Raw genomic sequence first — 25517 nt, 5'->3', positions numbered from 1 at the left:
CACCACTGCTGGCGGCTCACCTTCAACTGCGCAATGTTACGCGCTGTTCACAGCCAGCTGCCTAACACTACAATGGCGAGTATTACAACAATGCAAAGCAGCCACAGACTGCACACAGCACAGCCAGTGATTTTCATACAGAGGTGGCGTTACCAATAAAAAAAACCTAAACAGCCTACTTACACTTTACTCTTGTAACGTTTGTCAAATGAATAAAGTAGTATGATCGAGTGCAATTGACAGTCACTCATTTTGGTCCCTTTCCACAAATTAAACTATCTCTCCTGTCCGGAGGTTACAGCAGGGGATCTCAGCAGTAGTTATAGGCCTACAACAAAGGACCTTACTGAATATAGTAAGGCGAAGTGTTTTATATTGGTTCCGGAACTCAGTGCGACCCGTCAGCCTGATTTTGGCAGCGTAATTAGAGGAAGAGGGGCAGAGAGGAGGAACAAAGATAGAGGGCGGAAAGAGATGCTAATACGTCTGGAAATAAGGTCGGGGCGAAACGAGAAATTTCAGCGCCGGTAATTGAATCAGAGCGCTGCGCTAACGCCGGCTGCGGCTCGTACTGCGGAAATTAGATTCTCGCTGCTACACCCCCGCAGAGGAGTTTTTTAGAGCGTGTCGAATCCTACCACTAGAGCCGTGTTGAAGGCATTATCCCTCCCCAAATTCCAGTGGTCGCTGCCGCTTTCCATCAGGGCAGGACTGATAAACAATGCTTCTATGGGCAGTGCTATCAGAAATTGGAAGCACTGTGCGGGAAAAAATATACCTGGTCATTCAAAAAGAACAGACAGACAGAACAGACTGCAGTTGTTCATTACAGACAAACTATGAAAGACAGAAACACATTACACAAGTCACAGGACAGAAGAAGCTTCAAAGTTTTGGCACAGTTCCACTCTTGCTTGTCTGTAGCAACACAGCGACTACACCACAAGAGAAAGCATTCCGTGTGCTGGAATTTGCGCGAAGGCAGTCCATTGTACAAGTGGAGCGTGCGTGCGTTCCGCCGTCGATGCAGCAACAAGCCGAATCAGCGCAAGGAGATTTATGAATAGCACACAACATTCTTGGAAACTGGTTGCATATGCAAGGGGAAGAGCAGTGGTCGGCCACGCACGTCTGATGAAAACGTCGGGCGTAGCCGAGATGCATTCATATGGAGCCCTCGGAAGTCCACAAGACGTACTGGCTAGGTACTGCAATTTCCTCAAACAACGGCGTGGCGAGTTCTCAAACGACACCTGCGTACGAAGATTAACAAGTTTCAGTTAATGCAGCAGTTGCGTCCCGGCGACCATAACAGGATCGCCAAAGAAATATAGGCATGCATATTCAAATACTGAGATATGTAAACGGCTATAGAACGCAACAAGTGTCTGACGCAGTTGTTTGATAGGTTACTGCTGCTAAAATGGCGGATTATCAAGATTTAAATGGGTTTGAACGTGGTGTTATAGACGGCGCACGAGCGATGGGACACTGCATCTCCGAGGTAGCGATGAAGTGGGGATTTTCCCGTACAACCATTTCACTAGTGTACTGTGAATATCAGGAATCCCGTAAAACATCAAATCTCTGACATCGCTGCTGCCGGAAAAATATCCATCAATAATGGAACCAATGACGGCTTAAGAGAATCGTTCAACGTGACACAAGTGAAATCCTTCCGCAAATGATGCGTCATCAACAAGTGTCAGCTTGCACACCATTCAAAGATATATCATCGATATGGGCTTTCGGAGGCAAAAGCCCACTCGTGTACCCTTGATGACTGCACGACACAAGGAATAAGCCCTCCCCAGGGTCCGTCAACACCGACATTGATGACTGGAAACAAATAACATGGCCAGACAAGGCTCGTTTCAAATTCTAGTGAGCGGATGGCACTGTACGGGTATGGAGACTGCCTCATGAATCCATGGACCCTGCATGTAAACAATGGACCGTTCAAGCTGTAATGGTGTGAGGCACGTGCAGTTGGAGAGATATGGGATCCCTGATGTGGCTAGATACGACTCTGACAACTGACGCGTACGTAAGCATCCTGTCTTATCACCTGCATCCTGAATGGATTCTGCATTACGACGGAAAATTTGGAAATTTGTGGTAAGTTCTATGGGCCCAAACTGCAGAGGTCATCGGTCCCTAGGCTTACACACAACTTAATCTAGCAAACTCACACTAAGGACAACACACACACCCATGCCCAAGGGAGGACTCGAACCTCCGACGGGGGGAGCAGCGCGAACGGTGGCAAGGCGCCCTAGACCGCACGGATACGCCGCGCGGCCATTCCGACGGACTTGGACAATTCCAGCAGGACAATGCGACACCCCACAGGTCAAAAATTGTTACAGAGTGGCTGCACGAACGTTCTTCTGAGATTAAATACTGCCGCTGGCCCCGAAACACCCCAGACATGAAAGTTATTGAGCATATCCGGGACGCCTTGCAACGTTCTGTTCAGAAGAGATCTCCACCCTATAGTACTCTTACGAATCTATGGAAAGGCCTGCAGGATTTATGATGTCAGTTCCCTCCAGCACTACTTCAGACATTAGTCGAGTACACGCCACGTCGTGTTGCGGCACTTCTGTGAGCTCGCGGGACCCCTGCACTATATTAGGCAGCTGCACCAGTTTATTTGGCTCTTCAGTGTAGTTCTCCAGGGTATAGCAGAGGACATTTTTTCTGAACGACCCATCTTTTCGGAATCATCGACTTTCCTCCATCGTGTAAAGTAAATCGCCATAATATAAAAATGTGGGGGCCACAAAATCGTGGCGTCAGCGTCGAACATAAAAGAGACTCACTCACCGACTCTAAATGTGTTTTATGACGTTTCTGTTCACAAAGTTTATGGACCTTTCTTTTTTACAAGAGAAAGTGTTACAGGAATCTCTACATCTACATCTACTTTTACACTTATACGCCGCAACCCACCCAACGGTGTGTGGCGGAGGGCACTTTACGTGCCACTGTCATTACCTCCCTTTCCTGTTCCAGTCGCGAATGGTTCGCGGGAAGAACGACTGCCGGGAAGCCTCCGTGCGCGCTCGAATCTCTCTGATTTTACATTCGTGATCTCCTCGGGAGGTATAAGTAGGGGGAAGCAATATATTCGATACTTCATCCAGAAACGCACCCTCTCGAAACCTGGGCAGCAAGCTACACCGTGATGCAGAGCGCCTCTCTTGCAGAGTCTGCCACTTGAGTTTGCTAAACATCTCCGTAACGCTATCACGCTTACCAAATAACCCTGTAACGAAACGCGCCGCTCTTCTTTGGATCTCCTCTATCTCCTCTGTCAACCAGACCTGGTACGGATCCCACACTGATGAGCAATACTCAAGTATAGGTCGAACGAGTGTTTTGTAAGCAACCTCCTTTGTTGATGGACTACATTTTCTAAGGACTCTCCCAATGAATGTCAACCTGGCACCCGCCTTACCAGCAGTTGATTTTATATGATCATTCCACTTCAAATCGTTTCGTACGCATACTCATACCTAGACATGCTACAAAACTGGTTGTTTCCTCAACTTCACGATTGCAATGATTTCATTTTTATGCATGAGTGCGCTCCACCTCAGTGTAACCTTGGAGTGAAAGAGGTGGAAAAGAAGATCTTGTTCATTGCTTTTGGCATCCCACCTTGCCATACCTCGCACTTTGAGATTTTTCTTTCTGTGGGTATCCATAAAAGACAGAGTTTTGTTCTAACTATGGCAGATATAAGAAAGCGAAACTGTTGAAACGGTCAATTCAATGAACAGGGACGTCCTGATTTCTATTTAGAATGAAACTGACTATCGCTTCGATGGTTCTCGACCAATGTATGGTGTTTGTTTTGAGTGTATGGTTCAAATGGCTCTGGGCACTATGAGATTTAACATCTGAGGTCATCAGTCCCCTAGACTTAGAACTACTTAAACCTAACTAACCTAAGGACATCAAATACATCCATGCCAGAGGCAGGATTCGAACATGCGACAGTAGCGGTCGCGCGATTCCAGACTGAAGCGCCTCCTTACCTACCACCTAATTGATTATGTGCGCAACGGCAACGAAAGGAATTGATGGTGGACGCTCCTAGTTGGTAAAATAAGGAGAGCACATTCACAATAATTTAAGAAAAACCATTATCTACTCAGTAAATAAAATGCGAAATTTAATCATAATAAACGAAAGGAAATGGGATTCTGCATCTATCGAATTAAATATTACAATTTTATTTATTATAAATCGGAACACAAAGTTACTTGATTGTCAATACAAACAGTAGGCTATATGGTAGGTTGTACAGAACTATTATGAGAATAAGAGTTGGCTCAAGAGCAAGTGGCTCCTACTCTCTGTGATGCAAAAGATTGACGATAATGACTGGAGGTCCTAATGAATCAAATATTACTCCCCCAACTATAATGCAGTATTGCGATTAGTGGTGAGAGCTCAAATGGGGTCACATGGAGAAACAAGCAAGTTGGACGTGTAGCAAAGCGAGCGCGCGTGCTGCTGAGGTATTCAGTATAAAATTGATAAGGTCCTACAATGCCGGAGCCGCAAAATACTGTAGCAGACCTGAAACTGCAGCACGTCGTCGGTAGGCAGCGTCCTGATGACGTAGGCGCCGACTTCTGCCATGCAGCAACTCTGTGTCAACCCCTGGCCGCGAAGGCTGTCCGAGAATTCCGCCAAAAAAGTGCGACGAAGTCGCAAGACCGTCTGACTCCAACGAAGATCAGTTCCCACCTCCTCTGTGCCCGCACAACGCAAGAGCGAAGCCAACATTGCTCAGCTCCCCACTATCCTCGAAAACCGCGAATCAGCATTCAGTGCTGATTCCAAAATTCCCCGACACTGTCTCAGAAGATCATTCGCACCAATAGCGACCATTCCCTTCAATTTCGAGCAGGGCTTTATGATGTCAACTAGCCTCAGCTTGACCAATCATGCCTCTGCTATTCAGCTGATGGCACTGAACTTACCATTTTACGGGCTACAAAAACAACATGCCTAGACCACCGGCACCGGCCGGGGTGGCAGAGCGGCTCTAGGCACTACAGTCTGGAACCGCACGACCGCTACGCTCGCAGGTTCGAATCCTGCCTCGGGAATGGATGTGTGTGATGTCCTTGGGTTACTTGGGTTTAAGTAGTTCTAAGTTCTAGGGTACTGATGACCTCAGCAATTAAGTCCCATGGCGCTCAAAGCCATACTACTAGACCACCGGCTATCCGACGCCAGACAGTTGCACCAAGCGGGGCACGGCCCACAAGTATTCTCAGAACCATAAGGACAATACAGCCAGCCGGTGCCAGCAATCTTCGTTCCGGACGCGCTGTAATGGTAAACGCTTAAACTGCGGCGACACTTAGAAGTCACGCAAGTCGTTTCGCCCTGCATACAATGGGCTTCACTCGACCGACGTCTGTCGTTCCGCCAGGCGCTTAAGCCACTGATGTACGACCCTCTCAGTATTCGCAGTACTGCAGCCCCCACCAGAAACGCAGTGTGTCGCGTCCTCCGGTGCTTGTCTCGCCCAGGCCACCCAGGGAAGTAATCCAACATGCATAGGAATCAAGTGAAAAGTATTTTGAGCTCTCATTACAAATACTCTCATTAAAATAAACTTATTACGCCTGTTACCACCGTGCAGACATAAAACATTAATATGTTGTTGTTGTTGTGGTCTTCAGTCCTGAGACTAGTTTGATGCAGCTCTCCATGATACTCTATCCTGTGCAAGCTTCTTCATCTCCCAGTACCTACTGCAGCCTACATCCTTCTGAATCTGCTTAGTGTATTCATCTCTTGGTCTCCCTCTACGATTTTTACCCTTACGCTGCCTTCCAATGCTTAATTTGTGATCCCTTGATGCCTCAAAACATGTCCTACCAACCGATCCCTTCTTATAGTCAAGTTGTGCCACAAACTTCTCTTCTCCCCAATCCTATTCAATACCTCCTCATTAGTTACGTGATCTACCCACCTTATCTTCAGCATTCTTCTGTAGCGCCACATTTCGAAAGCTTCTATTCTCTTCTTGTCCAAACTAGTTATCGTCCATGTTTCACTTCCATACATGGCTACACTCCATACAAATACTTTCAGAAATAACTTCCTGACACTTAAATCTATACCCGATGTTAACAAATTTCTCTTCTTCAGAAACGATTTCCTTGCCATTGCCAGTCTACATTTTATATCCTCTCTACTTCGACCATCATCAGTTATTTTACTCCCTAAATAGCAAAACTCCTTTACTACTTTAAATGTCTGATTTCCTAATCTAATTCCCTCAGCATCACCCGATTTAATTTGACGACATTCCATTATTCTCGTTTTGCTTTTGTTGATCTTCATCTTATATCCTTCTTTCAAGACACTGTCCATTCCGTTCAACTGCTCTTCCAAGTCCTTTGCTGTCTCTGACAGAATTACAATGTCATCGGCAAACCTCAAAGTTTTTACTTCTTCTCCATGAATTTTAATACCTACTCCGAATTTTTCTTTTATTTCCTTTACTGCTTGTTCAATATACATATTGAATAACATCGGGCAGAGGCTACAACCCTGTCTCACTCCTTTCCCAACCACTGCTTCCCTTTCATGCCCCTCGACTCTTATAACTGCCATCTGGTTTCTGTACAAATTGTAAATAGCCTTTCGCTCCCTATATTTTACCCCTGCCACCTTCAGAATTTGAAAGAGAGTATTCCAGTTAACATTGTCAAAAGCTTTCTCTAAGTCTACAAATGCTAGAAACGTAGGTTTGCCTTTTCTTAATCGTTCTTCTAAGATAAGTCGTAAGGTTAGTATTGCCTCACGTGTTCCAACATTTCTACGGAATCCAAACTGATCTTCCCCGAGGTCCGCTTCTACCAGTTTTTCCATTCGTCTGTAAAGAATTCGCGTTAGTAATTTGCAGCTGTGACTTATTAAACTGATAGTTCGGTAATTTTCACATCTGTCAACACCTGCTTTCTTTGGGATTGGAATTATTACACTCTTCTTGAAGTCTGAGGGTATTTCGCCTGTCTCATACATCTTGCTCACCAGATGGTAGAGTTTTGTCATGACTGGCTCTCCCAAGGCCATCAGTAGTTCTAATGGAATGTTGTCTACTCCCGGGGCCTTGTTTCGACTCAGGTCTTTCAGTGCTCTGTCAAACTCTTCACGCAGTATCTTATCTCCCATTTCGTGTTCGTCTACATCCTCTTCCATTTCCATAATATTGTCCTCAAGTACATCGCCCTTGTATAAACCCTCTATATACTCCTTCCACCTTTCTGCCTTCCCTTCTTTGCTTAGAACTGGGTTGCCATCTGAGCTCTTGATATTCATACAAGTGGTTCTCTTCTCTCCAAAGGTCTCTTTAATTTTCCTGTAGGCAGTATCTATCTTACCCCTAGTGAGACAAGCCTCTATATCCTTACATTTGTCCTCTAGCCATCCCTGCTTAGCCATTTTGCACTTCCTGTCGATCTCATTTTTGAGACGTTTGTATTCCTTTTTGCCTGCTTCATTCACTGCATTTTTATATTTTCTCCTTTCATCAATTAAATTCAATATTTCTTCTGTTACCCAAGGATTTCTATTAGCCCTCGCCTTTTTACCTACTTGATCGTCTGCTGCCTTCACTACTTCATCCCTCAGAGCTACCCATTCTTCTTCTACTGTATTTCTTTCCCCCATTCCTGTCAATTGTTCCCTTATGCTCTCCCTGAAACTCTCTACAACCTCTGGTTCTTTCAGTTTATCCAGGTCCCATCTCCTTAAATTCCCACCTTTTTGCAGTTTCTTCAGTTTCAATCTGCAGTTCATAACCAATAGATTGTGGTCAGAATCCACATCTGCCCCTGGAAATGTCTTACAATTTAAAACCTGCTTCCTAAATCTCTGTCTTACCATTATATAATCTATGTGATACCTTTTAGTATCTCCAGGATTCTTCCAGGTATACAACCTTCTTTTATGATTCTTGAACCAAGTGTTAGCTACGATTAAGTTATGCTTTGTGCAACATTCTACAAGGCGGCTTCCTCTTCCATTTCTTCCCCCCAATCCATATTCACCTACAATGTTTCCTTCTCTCCCTTTTCCTACTGACGAATTCCAGTCACCCATGACTATTAAATTTTCGTCTCCCTTCACCACCTCAATAATTTCTTTTATCTCGTCATACATTTCTTCAATTTCTTCATCATCTGCATAGCTAGTTGGCATATAAACTTGTACTGAAAATGAGAGGCGACATGTAAAATAGGGCATGGAACCTCTCTATAGTACTAACGCAAGATAAGCATATGGTTAAATTCTGCGGAAATGTATGTACACTGTTCTACGCTGCCAGAGGACATATTGATTCTTACAAGTAACCCCTTGAGTGTGAGGCCGCAAGTTCAATTTTAAGTATGTCTAAGTTGAAAGTATTGTGTTAACATTTATGACAGGAAAAATATTATCTGCTAATTACTTACCATGTGCATCAGGAGGGCGACAGAAAATTAGTTTCCGTGTGGCGCAGAGATCAATCTTTCATGGTATGTATGTATTAAACTTCACAGAAATCGTCGTTATTCAATAAATGTTCAAAACATACCACTAACTTGCGCCATGAACAGCAAATGAAAAACGACGTGCCACAGCAATCACAGAGATTCGCAGTTACAAAATGTGCTGGACGTTCACTTAGGGATCCCCTCTTACAGAATGCATACACAGTAGAATCAGATGGTATTACGGTTTAATGAGGACTGATGGAATGTGATGGGATGGCACCGAGTGCGAAACAGTCTCTCATGGAGATTATTATGAAAGTGGCTGTCCTTTAAGGTGTAATTGCACGCAGTGCGCTAATATGTTTTATGGGCACGAGAAAAATCAAACATCCACAGGCTTCATTTGTCCATTGGTTCCAGGTGGTAATAAATGCAATATCACACACTTTTCAGGATGGATAGTTTGCCCTAAAGAAGTATGACTTTTATACGCAGACCAGAAATCAAACAAAAGCAAATTTTTTGACCAGCTATTGGCCAAAAGCAGTGCGCATACCATAGCTGCATTTCTCTTGCACCCATTTTCCCACCCTTGACTGCAGCGACGTAAATATTCCCTACTACCCTATCTTCATATTTTCAGGGCGATTCTGCAGTTTGCTGTAGATCGTCAAGTTGACGATTTGTTTGAAATTTCGTTACCTTACGTCTTCAAATTCTGTAGCACTGTTTTAAGTTATGCAACCACTCACTGCTTCCCTTCAAATCAGTGTAATCTATGTCGCGCACAGTTTCATGTGCATAACGTACTTGTAAGTCACTGTCAATTGTATCGAGCATCCTTGAAACGCGAAAACATCAGTTTTTGTAACAATTAAGCCTTGTCCTCTGTTGAATATACGTAGTCTTTCTTATGAACTTGAAACGTCCCCTTCGACAAATTATGAAATATGAAACGTCCCCTTAGAAAAATTAAGAATCACTGTGCTGGTAAACTTCTACGTTATTTGATTTTAAAGCAGCTGAGCAAAACTCAATGTACTCAGTTTTCTCTTTACTTATTCTGATCATCACTAAACTGACACACAATATTTTTAGCGCAACGCAATCTGACTTCTAATAATCCCTACAAAAGAATGGCCCTGACTAACAATAACCTATACCTTTCATGAATCACTTACAAAAATCTTCGTTACTCGAACTACTGCAATACAGCGAGCGCCACTACTGCCAGCTAAATAAAAGATTCAAACTACTGAAGACACTAACTACTGATAGGCATAGTTAGCAAATGAAAGATTTTGATAGAGAACAGACAATGTATTTACCTTAACATCGTTCAAAATTCATCATATATATCTATCTTCTTGACATCCATCTTTACAAATTTCCTTTCTCTGGCGGACATACGTCCAAGTCGTCCGCTTGTAGTAACCTCTCGAAACTCTGTCATCTCTCTCTCCACCTCCACCCCTGCTGGCGGCTCACCTGCAACTGCCCAACGCTACGTGCTGTTCACATCCAACTGCCCAACACTACAGAAGCGAATATTCCAACAATGAGTCCAACCAGTCACAGGCTGCACACAGCACAGTCAGTGATTTTCGTACAGAGCGCTACGTGGCGTTACCAACATAAAAAGACTACTTACACACTGCTGAGGAATTATTCGAATTCTGTTCGTAATCGTTCTTTTACTATGCTGCGGATGATCTTCCACGTACTGCACTTATTTATGTTAAACCTTAGACAAATGTTATCCTCTACTACGTTTCATCCGATAAGGATGATGAACTATATGGCTCGACACCTGTTTCAAGATCACTTTCACATCTTAAGCACGTGTCGTCATAACTGTACCGCTCATGCACATTATACTCACAGTCGAGTGTATACGATGCCAGGCACTCCACTGACTCATCTTGCAGAAACGTCAATATATCATCTGGCACTTTGAGAAATTAGTTGGGTTCTGTTTGACGAAACTTCAGTATCGGGACCTGTTTTTATACATACGAGGGTTATTCGGAAAGTAAGGAACTATCGGTCGCTAAATGGAAACCACAGTGAGAACCTGGCGAAATTTTGCACAGTTGTGTTGGGCAGTGTGTCTAGTATGCCCGTAGACCGCGTTACGTCGTCGTTCTTTTTAATTCTGAGCATACAGGGAGCACATAAAGACACCTAGAACAATAGTGTCTCCCACCAAGCATGAGGGCCTGGTGAGAAATTTCGCCTGAAGCTATGCAGCCAACCTTACATAATTGTCACGCGTTTTCTTCTACAAGACAATTATCAGCCGCATTCTGCAGGGGCAAGGAAGATACTCCTGCATCGTTTTCAATTGGAAACGTTTGATTACCCACATAACAGCCCGTAATTGTCCCCCTCTGAGTTTCATGTCTGCTCACGTGAACCACTGGCTATGAAGACAACATTTTGGCACAGACAACGTGCTGTAGGCCAGCGTAGAGAATTGGCGGAAAGCACTGGCGGCTGACTTCTATAACGAGGGTATTGGAAAGTTGGTACAACGCTACGACAAACGTCAAAGTCGGCGACTATGGAGATAAGTACAAGTTTTGATTTTCACTGTGGTTTCCATTTCGCGACGCATCGTTCCTTACTTTCCGAATAGCCCACGTACAATGCAATGCTCGTTTTGTTTATCGTTGCCATCGCTCTGCTTTATATTAACAGCACTTGGACTGTGGCACTGTTGTGAGTTACTCGTCGACTAAGCAGTTCAGCTACTCTCCGTAGCCTCATGCTGTGCTCTCCATTGGATACCTCCAGTCCCTCCCCATATTGCCAATACCAGCCAGTACTGTGGTTTATGCATGGTAGACAATATTTAGGGTGTCGAGTACCGTAAAATCATTGTCCTTTTACGAGCTCGCACTCGAGGAGTTTCTTGTAAGCCGTCCTGTACCACAGCTGCCTCGTTCTTCAGAGAAAGGCAACTTCCCTCAAAACGAGCGCTGCTCACGTTTCAGTTTACGGACAGAATATACCTCCCCAGAATTTCCTGCTTTGTTCTGTTATGTGAGTAGAAAAAGTAACTTCACTGAGCTCGTGTTCCCCGGTCGAGCTGTTATCAGTTTATTGAGTATTCATTTGCAGGCAGTGCGTCTATTAAAGGCAACGAAAAATAATTTAGTGAGAATCTAAGTCGAATAGTGTCTCAAGTGGCGGGAAAAAGAAAAATTCATATCTGGTTGACGCTCTAGACACCATGCTAAGAACGAACAGGTAAAAAAAAAATTCATCACTCACGCTATACCAACGAAGAGGAGCGTCTAATTCGGTACTGTTGACCTATGTTGAGCAAACTCTATCTGGATTACTAGTAACAAATATTCTCGCAAGAACCTCCAACTACAGAGATAAGTAATATAATCGCCTTGTTCGTTCAAATGGTTCAAATGGCTCTGAGCAACATGGGACTTAACATCAGAGGTCATCAGTCCCCTAGAACTTAGAACTACTTAAACCTAACTAACCTGAGGACATCACACACATCCATTCCCGAGGCAGGATTCGAACCTGTGAGCGTAGCTGTCGCGTGGTTCCAGACTGAAGCGCCTAGAACCGCTCGGCCACCTCGGCCGGCGCCTTGTTCACTTCTAGATAGTAAGCTGACTACGTGTTCCTTTTTAAGCTTATTGTTGGGCCCCTCTAAATCTGGGCCTACCAGGTTTTCTCCTTCCTCTTGGCCTGTTGCTCATAAGTTATTTCGTCAGTGTTTTTGCTAGCATTCTGCTCACATGCTTATTCCACCTGTTGCTATATTTTTGTATTGTGTTGTATATCCCTCCAAGATCGGAATCTTCTCTAATCCGCTCTTACTCAATCCGGGTTTTGCGTGTACAACATTGTACAGGTCTTTGAAATCTCATGTCAGCTACCTTTTGCGCTTTCCCTCTTTGAGAGAACCCTACAGAGTGGTACAAAAGTCTGGAAACACCCTCATAAAATTCAAATGGAGCAGCAAACAAGGAAACAGAGTCCCTACACACGAGGAACGGGAAGAGGGAGACTTTATAGGCTATGCCACCAACATGGCGGTCATCTTGAAAGCCGCCACCTTGGATTCAACTCCAAAATTTCAAATGGGAATGTGGTCATGTGACGTATCAGATAGAGAATTTCACCAGAAAAACAATGCCGTTGTTATTTTAAACATAGCTTTATTCATTCTCGGGTTGTAGCCAGTTACATGTGCCAGCGGTGGGACGCTCGGCAGCATATGTGTTATGTGTCGAAGAGATAATACGCCGATGTTACACAGTCCCGAGAGACCACCAACAGTCGTAGGAGTGGCTCGATGTGTTATCCATTATGTTTATTTGTTAATGCTATCCTCCGAAACCAGTCCTGATGAACTTTGACCAACACATCTGGCTGAATTTGACCACACGCATCGACAATGCGCTGCTTTAGATGATGTAAATCCCGTATTTTCACAGAATAAACCAGTGCTTTGACATTACCCCAAAGATAAAAATCCAAAGGAGTCAAATTGGTGAACGTGGTGGCCACTCCACAGCACCCCTACGTCCAATCCACTTTTGAGGGAACTGCACATCCAGGTATGCTCGCAAATTGTGCCCATAATGTGGTGGGACTCCATCGTGCTGGAAGAATTCGGAAATGTCCCGTCCTCCAACGAGGGAAACACTTCTTCATCCAATAACCTCAGATAACCATTTGCTGTTAAAGTACCATCAATAAAAAAAGGTCCAACGACTTTGGTACCCCACACACCACACCACACCATCACTTTTTGTGAGTCGACCGTTTTGGAAGCATCAATCCAGTGCGAATTTGTGTCGGACCAGTATCTGTGGTTCTGCTTGTTCACTTCACCATTGATAAAGAAATTGGCTTCATCACTGAACAGCACCTGATAGGGGAAACGTGGGTCACCCATTCTGCAAACTGTACCCGACGGTCTGGGTCATCCTCGTTCAGGTGTTGGAGCAGCTGAATTTTGTACGGGCGCCATTTGCGCTGCGATAAAATTCGCAGTATGGAGGTACGGCTAACCCACATTCTTGTGACAGGCGACGAGTACTCCGTTACGGACTCTTGCTAAATGATGCCAACACGCTCATTGTTGTTGCTTCATCGGTGGCGGATTTTGGTCTTCCAGTCTTAGGTTTATTTGCGACAGAACCTGTTGCTAGGAATTTGGCCAAAAGCTTGGCAAATGCGCTGTGACTGATGGGCTGTCTGGTTGGGTGACGACTGTTGAAATCCTCAGGAATGACCCGTGTGCTTCTTTCTCCTGATATCAAGATGATTTCAATGCGTTCTTCATGTGTTGAGGACATTTTGTAACTGTAAATAAGGAAACAATGATTAAAACATTAGCATGAGTAAATGATACCTAACAGTTAAACACATGTAACATATCAGGCATGGGATAGTCACTTTGCACCGTTTCAGACTCCATTTTATGACTTCTCAGTACGTAATACTTACGCTGCCGAGCGTCCCACTGCTGCCGCAAGTAATTAGCTATAACCCGAGAATGAATAAAGCTATGTTTAAAATGACCACGGCAATGTTTTTCTGGTGAAATTCTTTATCTGTCTGATATGTCACATGACCACATTCCCATTTGAAATTTTGGAGTTGAATCACAGATATCGGCTTTCAAGATGGCCACCATGTTGGTGGCATAGCCTATAAAGTTTCCCCGTTCCCGTTCCTCTTGTGTAGGGACTCTGTTTTCTTGTTTGCTACTCCATTTGGATTTTATCAGGGTGTTTCCGGACTTTTGGACCACCCTGTAGTTTCACTGCCATACAGAAGAGACATCACAGTCATAGATTCATAAATATTTTGTTTCCTTTCTAATTCCATTGTTTAAATTTATACTGATAGTGACATATAATTGATGAAGCTTGGTGTCTATATCTCTATTATGCTGGTAAATTATTTGATTTCCTAAAAGCTTAAGTTGTTAACTTGTTTACCTACTCTGTTATTGACAAGAAATTTTAATCTTATTGGCGTAACTTTTTTAAATCCCTTTACATTCATTTTATTGATTGGGTTTTCCATATTGTATTCAGAGCCTAGCAGGCGCAACTTACGTATGACACAGTTATTTCTTTTTGCCGTCAAATACAATAAACTGATCGTCTGCAAGAAGACAGATATTTGTGGTTTCCTACTGTTATATCTCTAAACTAGGATGTACATCCTGTTTCCGTATTCTTAAGGTGACGGATATGTATATATTGATAATGTCGGTTATAAAGTGCACCCTTGCCTAACACTCTGATTCACAGGTATCATATCTGAAATTCTTGTACCTGTTTTAATCACTAGTTTACTGTCTGTGTACATATCTATCAGAGCTTTCACGAATTGCTCGGGTATTTATTTATTGCTATTGGCCCATGCCCTCGTCCCTTCCTCTCTGCATATCTCTTCCCCCAACCTCTCTCACCCCATTTCCTCATCCCCCCTCTCACTACCTCGTCCTCCTTCACTTTTCTTTCCATCACTCCATAGTCACCCCCCCCCCCTCCCGCCCCCCTCCAAAAAACGCGCGGCTGGTTGTTTTTGCCCCACAGTATTTCTTCCCAGATAATAAGTAATATTTCTACCGAGTTGGTAGAAATGGGTCCAGGAGACCGGGAGGAGATGCTTAACGTATGTGTATGTGGCATATATTGCATGCATGTTTCTCTGCTGTTGATTTATTTGTGGTATTCAGCTATGTGACATTATCCTAGTTCCGAAAAAAACGTTTACAAAATTAATGGCTCACTGCAGCGGTCATTCTCTCGACCTTGAAGATGCACTGAACAGCACAAATAAAGACAAATTGCACTTCATACTCTAAAAACTATTCCCAGTTATGTAAATACAAGAAATAAATATCAAAAGATTGTTTTCGAGCATTTTTACTCACCTCACCTCACCGACAACCGTGTTCATAATGGCAATGACGTATCTCACTTCCACAGTATTTTTTACGCAAATAATAAAACGTCTACGTAAACAATGTTGAAGCAATTGCTCCACGGGTTCCTGAGCTACGCTTCAGTGTTACCCCCTTTTCATTCGCGCCATATGGGACGTGGATGGTTCTTACTCGCAGTGCTTCTTTCCTAATAGGAAGTGATACGTGAAGCAAGTTTGGTTGAATTCCGTACAGTAGTTTTGGAAAAGATTTTGAACATACATACATAACAACAAATGTTAATGGATTTTAATAATGTATACAGATTTATGATAACCTCGTTTCTGTAGTACACTCCATAATATTTATACGAGCGAAGGTTTCGGTTAATCTATAAGGCGATAAGCGATTCCCATTTAAATTCGTGTCTTTTTTCTAGTCTGCAGTCTCTTCTCACCAAAAAGTGTCCGCTCCAGAGTTGGAATCGCCGTGAGCATTGAGGCACCAAGTTGAAGATACCCGTTTGGTGAAACACCGTGTCCTCCTTCGTAAATAAGTCCATAACAGCCTGATGCACATACTCGCCCCACAGGAACCGTCGGTTCTTCAAGGACTTTTTAAAGAGACCAAAGGCGTGATAATCGCATGGGGAGAGAGCAGGACTATAGGGCGGGTGGTCGGGTGCTTCGCACTTGGTTGGTTAACTTCTGCTTTACAACATCAGCGAAATGTGGGCGTGCGTTATCATGAAGGAGCTGCACTCCTTGCCGTGTACAATGCCATGACGGTGGCTTTCGACAGACATACTGAATCATAGAGAAGGATGTCTACCAGTGTTTGTCCTTCGGCAGCATTGCAAAGAGTAACAACACGTTGCTCCTGTTTGGACATATTTGGTAACAACGTCGCCGTAGTTCATATTTCCGCATCTACCGCACGCTCGTCAGAAAGACAGGAATGACACACTCATCCTTTGCCTAAATGTCAGTGCTTATACACTATGCGATCAAAAGTGTCCGGACATAAGGCTGAAAATGACTTACAAGTTAGTGGCGCCCTCCATTGGTAATGCTGGAATTCAATGTGGTGTTGGCCCCCCTTAGCCTTGATGACAGCTTCCATTCTCGCAGGCATACGTTGAATCAGATGCTGGAAGGTTTCTTGGGGAATGGCAGCCCATTCTTCACGCAGTGCTGCACTGAGGAGAGGTATCGATATCGGTCGGAAAGGCCTGACACGAAGTCGGCGTTCCAAAACATCCCAAAAGTGTTGTCAGGACTGTGTGTAGGCCAGTCCATTACAGGGATGTTATTGTCCTGTAACCACTCCACCACAGGTCGTGCATAATGAACAGGTGCTCGATCGTGTTAAAGATACAATCGCCATTACCGAATTGCTCTTGAACAGTGGGAGGCAAGAAGGTGCTTAAAACATCAATGTAGGCCTGTGCTGTGACAGTGCACAAGGGGTGCAAGCCCCCTCTGTGGAAAACACGACCACACCATAACACCACCGCCTCCAAATTTTACCGTTGGCACTACACACGGTGGTAGATGACGCTCACCGGACGTTCGCCACACCCACACCCAGTCATCGGATCGCCATATTGTGTACCGTAATTCGTCACTCCACACAACGTTTTTCCACTATTCAATCGTCCAATGTTTACAGTCCATACACGAAGAGAGGCGTCGTTTGGCATTTACCGGCTTGCCCTGCTGCCCAGGGCTTGCTGCCATGTGTACTTGGAGGTGCTAACCAACAACGAAACATGCTGCTTCTAAGGGGTGGTCAGCAATTTAAGTAAAGTTACTTTGAATATATCAGAAACTATCTGCCTCGATTGCGGTAATGAAACCAACCTTTACCTAGGTTTCAGCCCAAATAACTGAGCCTTTTTCAGAAGATATACCTGAATCTATAATTTGTCTAAGAGAGCATGGTCTAGAATTAAAATTAAAACAGCCTGAATAGGCATAGTCACATTTTAAACACGTACTTATGTACCGCATTTTTAAAATGTGACTACTGCTATTCAGGCTGTTTTATTTCTAGACCATGCCCTCTTAGACAAATTATAGATTCAGGTATATCTTCTGAAGAGGGCTCAGTTATTTGGGCTGAAACCTAGGTAAAGGTTTGTTTCATTACCACAATCGACACTGATAGTTTCTTATATATTAGATTATCAGGATTGCTGACTGGGCTGCAATGTTGCAAGTAGAAGAAAGTTATGGTTCAAATGGCTCTGAGCAGTATGAGACTTAACTTCTGAGGTCATCAGTCCCCTAGAACTTAGAACAACTTAAACGTAACTAACACAAGGACATCACACACATCCATGCCCGAGGCTGGATTATAACCTGCGACTGTAGGGGTCACGTGGTTCCAGACTGTAGCGCCTAGAACCGCTCGGCCACTCCGGCCAGCCAAGAAAGTTATTTTAATATCGTCTCGTTTACCTCTCCTCAATGACTACGTATTATCTCAAATCAAATGACTTCTTCACAGCAGTATTTAATGAAATATAATCGCTTATGTAAGAGCGCTGCCCTCAGTTACCAATAAAAATATCCGCACTTACCCTTAATATCCTGTACGTAGAGGTGACAAAAGTTACGGAGTAGAGATATGCACATATACAGATAGTGTATACAGATAGTATCGCGTACACGTGGTACAAAAGAGCAGTGCATTGGCGGATCTGTCACTGGTTCTCAGGTGAAAAGGTGTCCGACGTCATTGTGATAGCACGAAAGGAATTAACAGACTTTGAACGCGGAATGGTAATAGCAGCTAGACACATGGGACATTCCATTTGGGAAATGGCTGAGGAGTTCAGTATTCTGAGGTCCACGGTGTCAAGAGTTTGCCGAGAATACCGAATTTCAGGCATTGCCTCTCACCACGGACCACGCAGTGGCCAAAGGCCTTCATTTAAAAATTTAGAACAGCGGCGTTTGGGTAGAATTGTCAGTGCTAACAAACAAGCAACACTACGTGAAATAACCGCAGAAATGGATGTGGAACGTATGACGAACGTTCCGTTAGGCAAATTTGGAATTAATGGGCTATGGAAATAGACGAGCGACACGAGTGCTTTTGCTGACAGCACGAAATCGTCTGTAGCTGCTCTCCATACCGAGTGGACCGTAGATTGGAAAATCGTCGCCTGGTCAGATGAGTCCCGATTTCAATTGTTAAGAGCTGATGATAAGGTTAGAGTGTGACGCAGATCCCACGACGGCGCGGACCCAAGTTATTAACAAGGTACCGTGTAAGCTGCTGGTGGCTCAATAATGGTGTAGGCTGCGGTTACATATAATGGACTGGCTGGATATAGGTTATGTTCGGACACTTGGAGACCATTTGCATCCACTCGTGCACTTCATGTTTTCGAACATCGACAGAATTTCTTTTAACAAAAAGGACCATGTCCTCGGGCCATAACTGTTAGTGACTGCTTTGAAAATATTCTGGACAATTCGAGAGAATGGTTTGGCCACCCAGATCGCCGGAAATTAATCCCATCGAACACTTAAGGGGTCAGTTCGTGAACAAAATCCTCTACCCGCAACCGGGCCAAACATCTCACGAAATAAGCATCACACGAAAAACCTACAAAGAACGAAACTTGTCTAGCTCGAAGGGGGAAACCAGATGGCGCTATGGTTGGCCCGATATATCTATAGGTCAAAGAGATATCAACATCGTTTTTTTAAATAGGAACCCCAACTTTTTATTACATATTCGTGTAGTACGTAAAGAAATATGAGTGCTTTAGTTGGACCACTTTTTTCGCTTTGTGATAGATGGCGCTGTAATAGTCACTAACGTATAAGTACGTGGTATCACGTAACATTCCGCCAGTGCGGACGGTCTTTGCTACGTGATACATTACCCGTGTTAAAATGGACCGTTTACCAATTGCGGAAAACGTCGATATTGTGTGCTATGTATGCTGCTCGGTATCCTGGACGACATCATCGAAGTGTCCGGACCGTTCGCCGGATAGTTACGTTATTTAAGGAAACGGGAAGCGTTCAGCCACATGCGAAACGTCAACCACGACCTGCAACAAATGATAATGCCCAAGTAGGTGTTTTACCTGCTGTCGCGGCTAATCCGCACATCAGTAGCAGACAAACTGCGCGAAAATCGGGAATCTCAAAAACGTCGGTGTTGAGAATGCTACATCAACATTGATTGCACCCGTACCATACATATTTCAATGCTCCAGGAAATGCATGGAGACGACTTTGAACGTCGCGTACAGGTCTGTCATTGGGCACAAGAGAAATTACGGGACGATGACAGATTTTTTGCACGCGTTCTACGTATTTAGCGACGAAGCGTCATTCACTAGCAGCGGTAACGTAAACCGGGATAATATGCACTATTGAGCAACGGAAAATCCACGATGGCTGCGACAAGTGAAACATCAGGGACCTTGGCGGGTTAATGTATAGTGCGGCATTATGGGAGGAAGAATAATTGACACCCATTTTACTGATAGCAATCTAAATGGTGCAATGTATGCTGATTTCCAACGTAATGTTCTACCGATGTTACTACAAGATGTTTCACTGCATGACAGAATGGCGATGTACTTCCAACATGATTGATGTCCGGCACATAGCTCGCGTGCGGTTGAAGCGTTATTGAATAGCATGTTTAATGACATGTGGATTGGTCGTCGAAACACCATACCGTTGCCCGCACGTTCACCGCATCTGACGTCCCCGGATTTCTTTCTGTGGGGAAAGTTGAAGGACATTTGCTATCGTGATTCACCGACAACGCCTGACAACATGCGTCAGCACATTGTCAATGCATGTGCGAACATTACGGAAGGCGAACTACTCGCTGTTGAGAGGAATGTCGTTACACGTATTTCCAAATGCACTGAGGTTGACGGACATCATTTTGAGCATTTATTGCATTTATGTGGTATTTACAGGTAATCACGCTGTAACAGCATGCGTTGCCAAAAAAATGGTTCAAATGGCTCTGAGCACTATGGGACTTAACATCTGAGGTCATCAGTCCCCTAGAACTTAGAACTACTTAAACCTAACTAACCTAAGGACATCACACACATCCATGCCCAAGGCAGGATTCGAACCTGCGACCTTAGCGGTCGCGCGGTTCCAGACTGTAGCGCCTAGAACCGCTCGGCCACAACGGCCAGCGCGTTGTCAGAAATGATGACGAAGGTACATGTATCACATTGGAAAAACCGAAATAAAATGTTCAAACATACTTACGTACTGTATTTTAATTTTAAAAACCTACGTTAGCAACTGTTCGTCTAAAATTGTGTCATAGGTTTGTGACTATTACCGCGCCATCCATCACAAAGCGAAAAAAGTGGTCCAACTAAAACATTCACATTTCTTTACGTACTACACGAATATGTAATAAAAAATGAGGGTTCCTATTTTTAAAAAAGCGCAGTTGATATCCGTTTGACCTAAGGCAGCGCCATCTAGCGGGCCAACCATAGCGCCATTCGGTTTCCACTTTCAAGCCAGACAAGTTTCGTTCTTTGTAGTTTTTTCGTTTGATGCTATTTCGTGAGATATTTGGCCCGGTCACTATCAATGGACCACCCTGTAGAGGCAGAATGGCTCAATATTTCTTGTCGAGTCGATGCCACACTACGCCTGGCAGAAGGAGATGCGACACGATACTGCGAGGTGTGCCATGACTTTCGTCACCTCGGTGTCTGTAGGTGTAGAGGAGATGAAGAGGGAAACACGTTGATGAATCACAGGCGACGAGACACGGAGCAGCAGCGGGAGCGGCAGTGGAGGAAACTGAAATGGTAAACCGCATTCCTCGACCGTGAGCTGGAAGCTCGCCCACGGGTGTCTGGCTGAGTCAGACACGTTTTGTCCGCTCTGGGCGAGCAGCCAGCGGGCGCCGGTGGAACGCATTCACTGCACCGCGGCTGAGGTGCCGCCTCGCTGCGTTACGCCTATCCGCGCCTCCCCCTCCCTGCCTTACGTAAACACGCCAGCTCAGTCAGGCAATCACACACACACTCACACACACACACACGCAGGCACGCACAGGCACGCACACGTGCTGACGCAATGACGCGGTAATTCCTCCACGCTCCATATGGTCTGCAGCACCCTCGTGTCTACCTTTTGAAGTCAGCTCTATCTGCATATACCACCAGCCGTCGCGTACTGGGCTCATTTAGAAACTAGAACCTCCTCCATCTACATCTACATCTACATGGATACTCTGCAAATCACATTTAAGTGCCTGGCAGAGGGTTCATCGAACCACAATCATACTATCTCCCTACCATTCCATTCCCGAACAGCGCGCGGGAAAAACGAACACCTAAACCTTTCTGTTCGAGCTCTGATTTCTCTTATTTTATTTTGGTGATCATTCCTACCTATGTACGTTGGGCTCAACAAAATATTTTCGCATTCGGAAGAGAAAGTTGGTGACTGAAATTTCGAAAATAGATCTCGCCGCGACGAAAAACGTCTTTCCTTTAATGACTTCCATCCCAACTCGTGTATCATATCTGCCACACTCTCTCCCTATTACGTGATAATACACTCCTGGAAATTGAAATAAGAACATAGTGAATTCATTGTCCCAGGAAGGGGAAACTTTATTGACACATTCCTGGGGTCAGATACATCACATGATCACACTGACAGAACCACAGGCACATAGACACAGGCAACAGAGCATGCACAATGTCGGCACTAGTACAGTGTATATCCACCTTTCGCAGCAATTCAGGCTGCTATTCTCCCATGGAGACGATCGTAGAGATGCTGGATGTAGTCCTGTGGAACGGCTTGCCATGCCATTTCCACCTGGCGCCTCAGTTGGACCAGCGTTCGTGCTGGACGTGCAGACCGCGTGAGACGACGCTTCATCCAGTCCCAAACATGCTCAATGGGGGACAGATCCGGAGATCTTGCTGGCCAGGGTAGTTGACTTACACCTTCTAGAGCACGTTGGGTGGCACGGGATACATGCGGACGTGCATTGTCCTGTTGGAACAGCAAGTTCCCTTGCCGGTCTAGGAATGGTAGAACGATGGGTTCGATGACGGTTTGGATGTACCGTGCACTATTCAGTGTCCCCTCGACGATCACCAGTGGTGTACGGCCAGTGTAGGAGATCGCTCCCCACACCATGATGCCGGGTGTTGGCCCCGTGTGCCTCGGTCGTATGCAGTCCTGATTGTGGCGCTCACCTGCACGGCGCCAAACACGCATACGACCATCATTGGCACCAAGGCAGAAGCGACTCTCATCGCTGAAGACGACACGTCTCCATTCGTCCCTCCATTCACGCCTGTCGCGACACCACTGGAGGCGGGCTGCACGATGTTGGGGCGTGAGCGGAAGACGGCCTAACGGTGTGCGGGACCGTAGCCCAGCTTCATGGAGACGGTTGCGAATGGTCCTCGCCGATACGCCAGGAGCAACAGTGTCCCTCATTTGCTGGGAAGTGGCGGTGCGGTCCCCTACGGCACTGCGTAGGATCCTACGGTCTTGGCGTGCATCCGTGCGTCGCTGCGGTCCGGTCCCAGGTCGACGGGCACGTGCACCTTCCGCCGACCACTGGCGACAACATCGATGTACTGTGGAGACCTCACGCCCCACGTGTTGAGCAATTCGGCGGTACGTCCACCCGGCCTCCCGCATGCCCACTATACGCCCTCGCTCAAAGTCCGTCAACTGCACATACGGTTCACGTCCACGCTGTCGCGGCATGCTACCAGTGTTAAAGACTGCGATGGAGCTCCGTATGCCACGGCAAACTGGCTGACACTGACGGCGGCGGTGCACAAATGCTGCGCAGCTAGCGCCATTCGACGGCCAACACCGCGGTTCCTGGTGTGTCCGCTGTGCCGTGCGTGTGATCATTGCTTGTACAGCCCTCTCGCAGTGTCCGGAGCAAGTATGGTGGGTCTGACACACCGGTGTCAATGTGTTCTTTTTTACATTTCCAGGAGTGTACAAAACGAGCTGCCCTTTTTAGCACCCTTTCGATGTCCTCCGTCAATCCCACCTGGTAAGGATCCCACACCGCGCAGCAATATTCTAACAGAGGACGAACGAGTGTAGTGCAAGCTGTCTCTTTAGTGGACTTGTTGCATCTTCTAAGTGTCCTGCCAATGAAACGCAACCTTTGGCTCGCCTTCACCACAATATTATGTATGTGATCTTTCCAACTGAAGTTGTTCGTAATTTTAACACCCAGGTACTTAGTTGAATTGACAGCCTTGAGAATTGTACTATTTATCGAGTAATCGAATTCCAACGGATTTCTTTGGAACTCTTGTGGATCACCTCACACTTTTCGTTATTTAGCGTCAACTGCCACCTGCCACACCATACAGAAATCTTTTCTAAATCGCTTTGCAACTGATACTGGTCTTCGGATGACCTTAGTAGACGCTAAATTACAGCATCATCTGCGAACAACCTAAGAGACCTGCTCAGATGGTCATGCAGGTCATTTACATAGATCAGGAACAGCAGAGGTCCCAGGACGCTTCCCTGGGGAACACCTGATATCACTCCAGTTTTACTCGATGATTTGCCGTCTATTACTACCAACTGCGACCTTCCGGACAGGAAATCACGAATGCAGTCGCACAACTTAGACGATACCCCATAGGCCCGCATATCTGTATATGCCACCAGCAGCCGCGTACCGGGCTCATTTCGAAACTAGTGCCTCCTCCATCTCCATCTACATCTACATGGATACTCTGCAAATCACATTTAAGTGCCTGGCAGAGGGTTTATAACGTTGCGAATTACTTGTTTGTTAGAGTGGGCTACGTAACTTTCCTGTTTTAGCATATGTATCTTTCGTTCAGAGGGAGTTTCTTTTATATCTGCTAAAAACGAAGATTTTCGTCATCTTATTTCGGAAAGCAACCTAATTATTATACAGTCTACATCAGAAGACAGTCCTTTATAAAATAATCGAAGGGGATCATTGTTTAAATAACGAGGTTACTCTTGATTCAATTTGTCGATTATTTACTTCCAACATCTTCGATCGAAGAAATACATAAATATGTGGTACCTAGTCGATGATAATGGCGTTCATAATCTTGCGACATGAATGCCACGATTTATTTAGCTTTATTGCTCAGCTGTAATTTTACTACGCATGCCAGTTTTCTAGCATGCGAGGAATGGTTCACGTAATGACCAATACTAACTTTTACCACGGGCTGATATGACAAAAAGAACGTTTGGAACCAATTTTTGGACACATGCATGTCACAATCTCACGATTTTTAGTGCTAAAGAAAACTTTTTTCTCATACTTATGAGTCAACATGTACATCTACATGGATATTTTGCAAATCACATTTAAGTGCGTGGCAGAGGGTTCATCGAACCACCTTCACAATTCTCTATTATTCCAATCTCGTACAGCGCGCGAAAAGAATGGACACCTATATCTTTCCGTACGAGCTCTGATTTCCCTTATTTTATCGTGGTGATCGTTCCTCCCTATATAGGTCGGTGTCAACAAAATATCTTCGCATTCGGCGGAGAAAGTTGGTGATTGGAATTTCGTGAGGACATTCCGTCACAAGGAAAAACGCCTTTCTTTTAATGATTTCCAGCCCAAATCCTGTATCATTTCTGTGACACTCTCTCCCATATTTCGCGATAATACAAAACGTACTGCCTTTTTTTTGAACTTTTTCGATGTACTCCGTCAGTCCTATCTGTTAAGGATCGCACACCGCTCAGTAGTATTCTAAAAGAGGACGGACAAACGTAGTGTAGGCAGTCTCCTTAGTAGGTCTGTTACATTTTCTAAGTGTCCTGCCAATAAAACGCAGTCTTTGGTTAGCCTTCCCCACATTTTCTCTGCGTTCCTTCCAATTTAAGTTGTTCGTAATTGTAATACCTAGGTATTTAGTTCAATTTACGGCTTTTAGGTTAGACTGATTCATCGTGTAACCGAAGTTTAACGAGTTCCTTTTAGCACTCATATGGATGACCTCACACTTTTCGTTATTTAGGGTCAACTGCCACTTTTCGCACCATTCAGATATT

The sequence above is a fragment of the Schistocerca nitens genome, chromosome 10 (genome assembly GCF_023898315.1).
Source record: "Schistocerca nitens isolate TAMUIC-IGC-003100 chromosome 10, iqSchNite1.1, whole genome shotgun sequence".
In the NCBI taxonomy this organism is placed as follows: Eukaryota; Metazoa; Arthropoda; class Insecta; order Orthoptera; family Acrididae; genus Schistocerca; species Schistocerca nitens.
Note: the sequence above shows the minus strand (reverse complement) of the source record.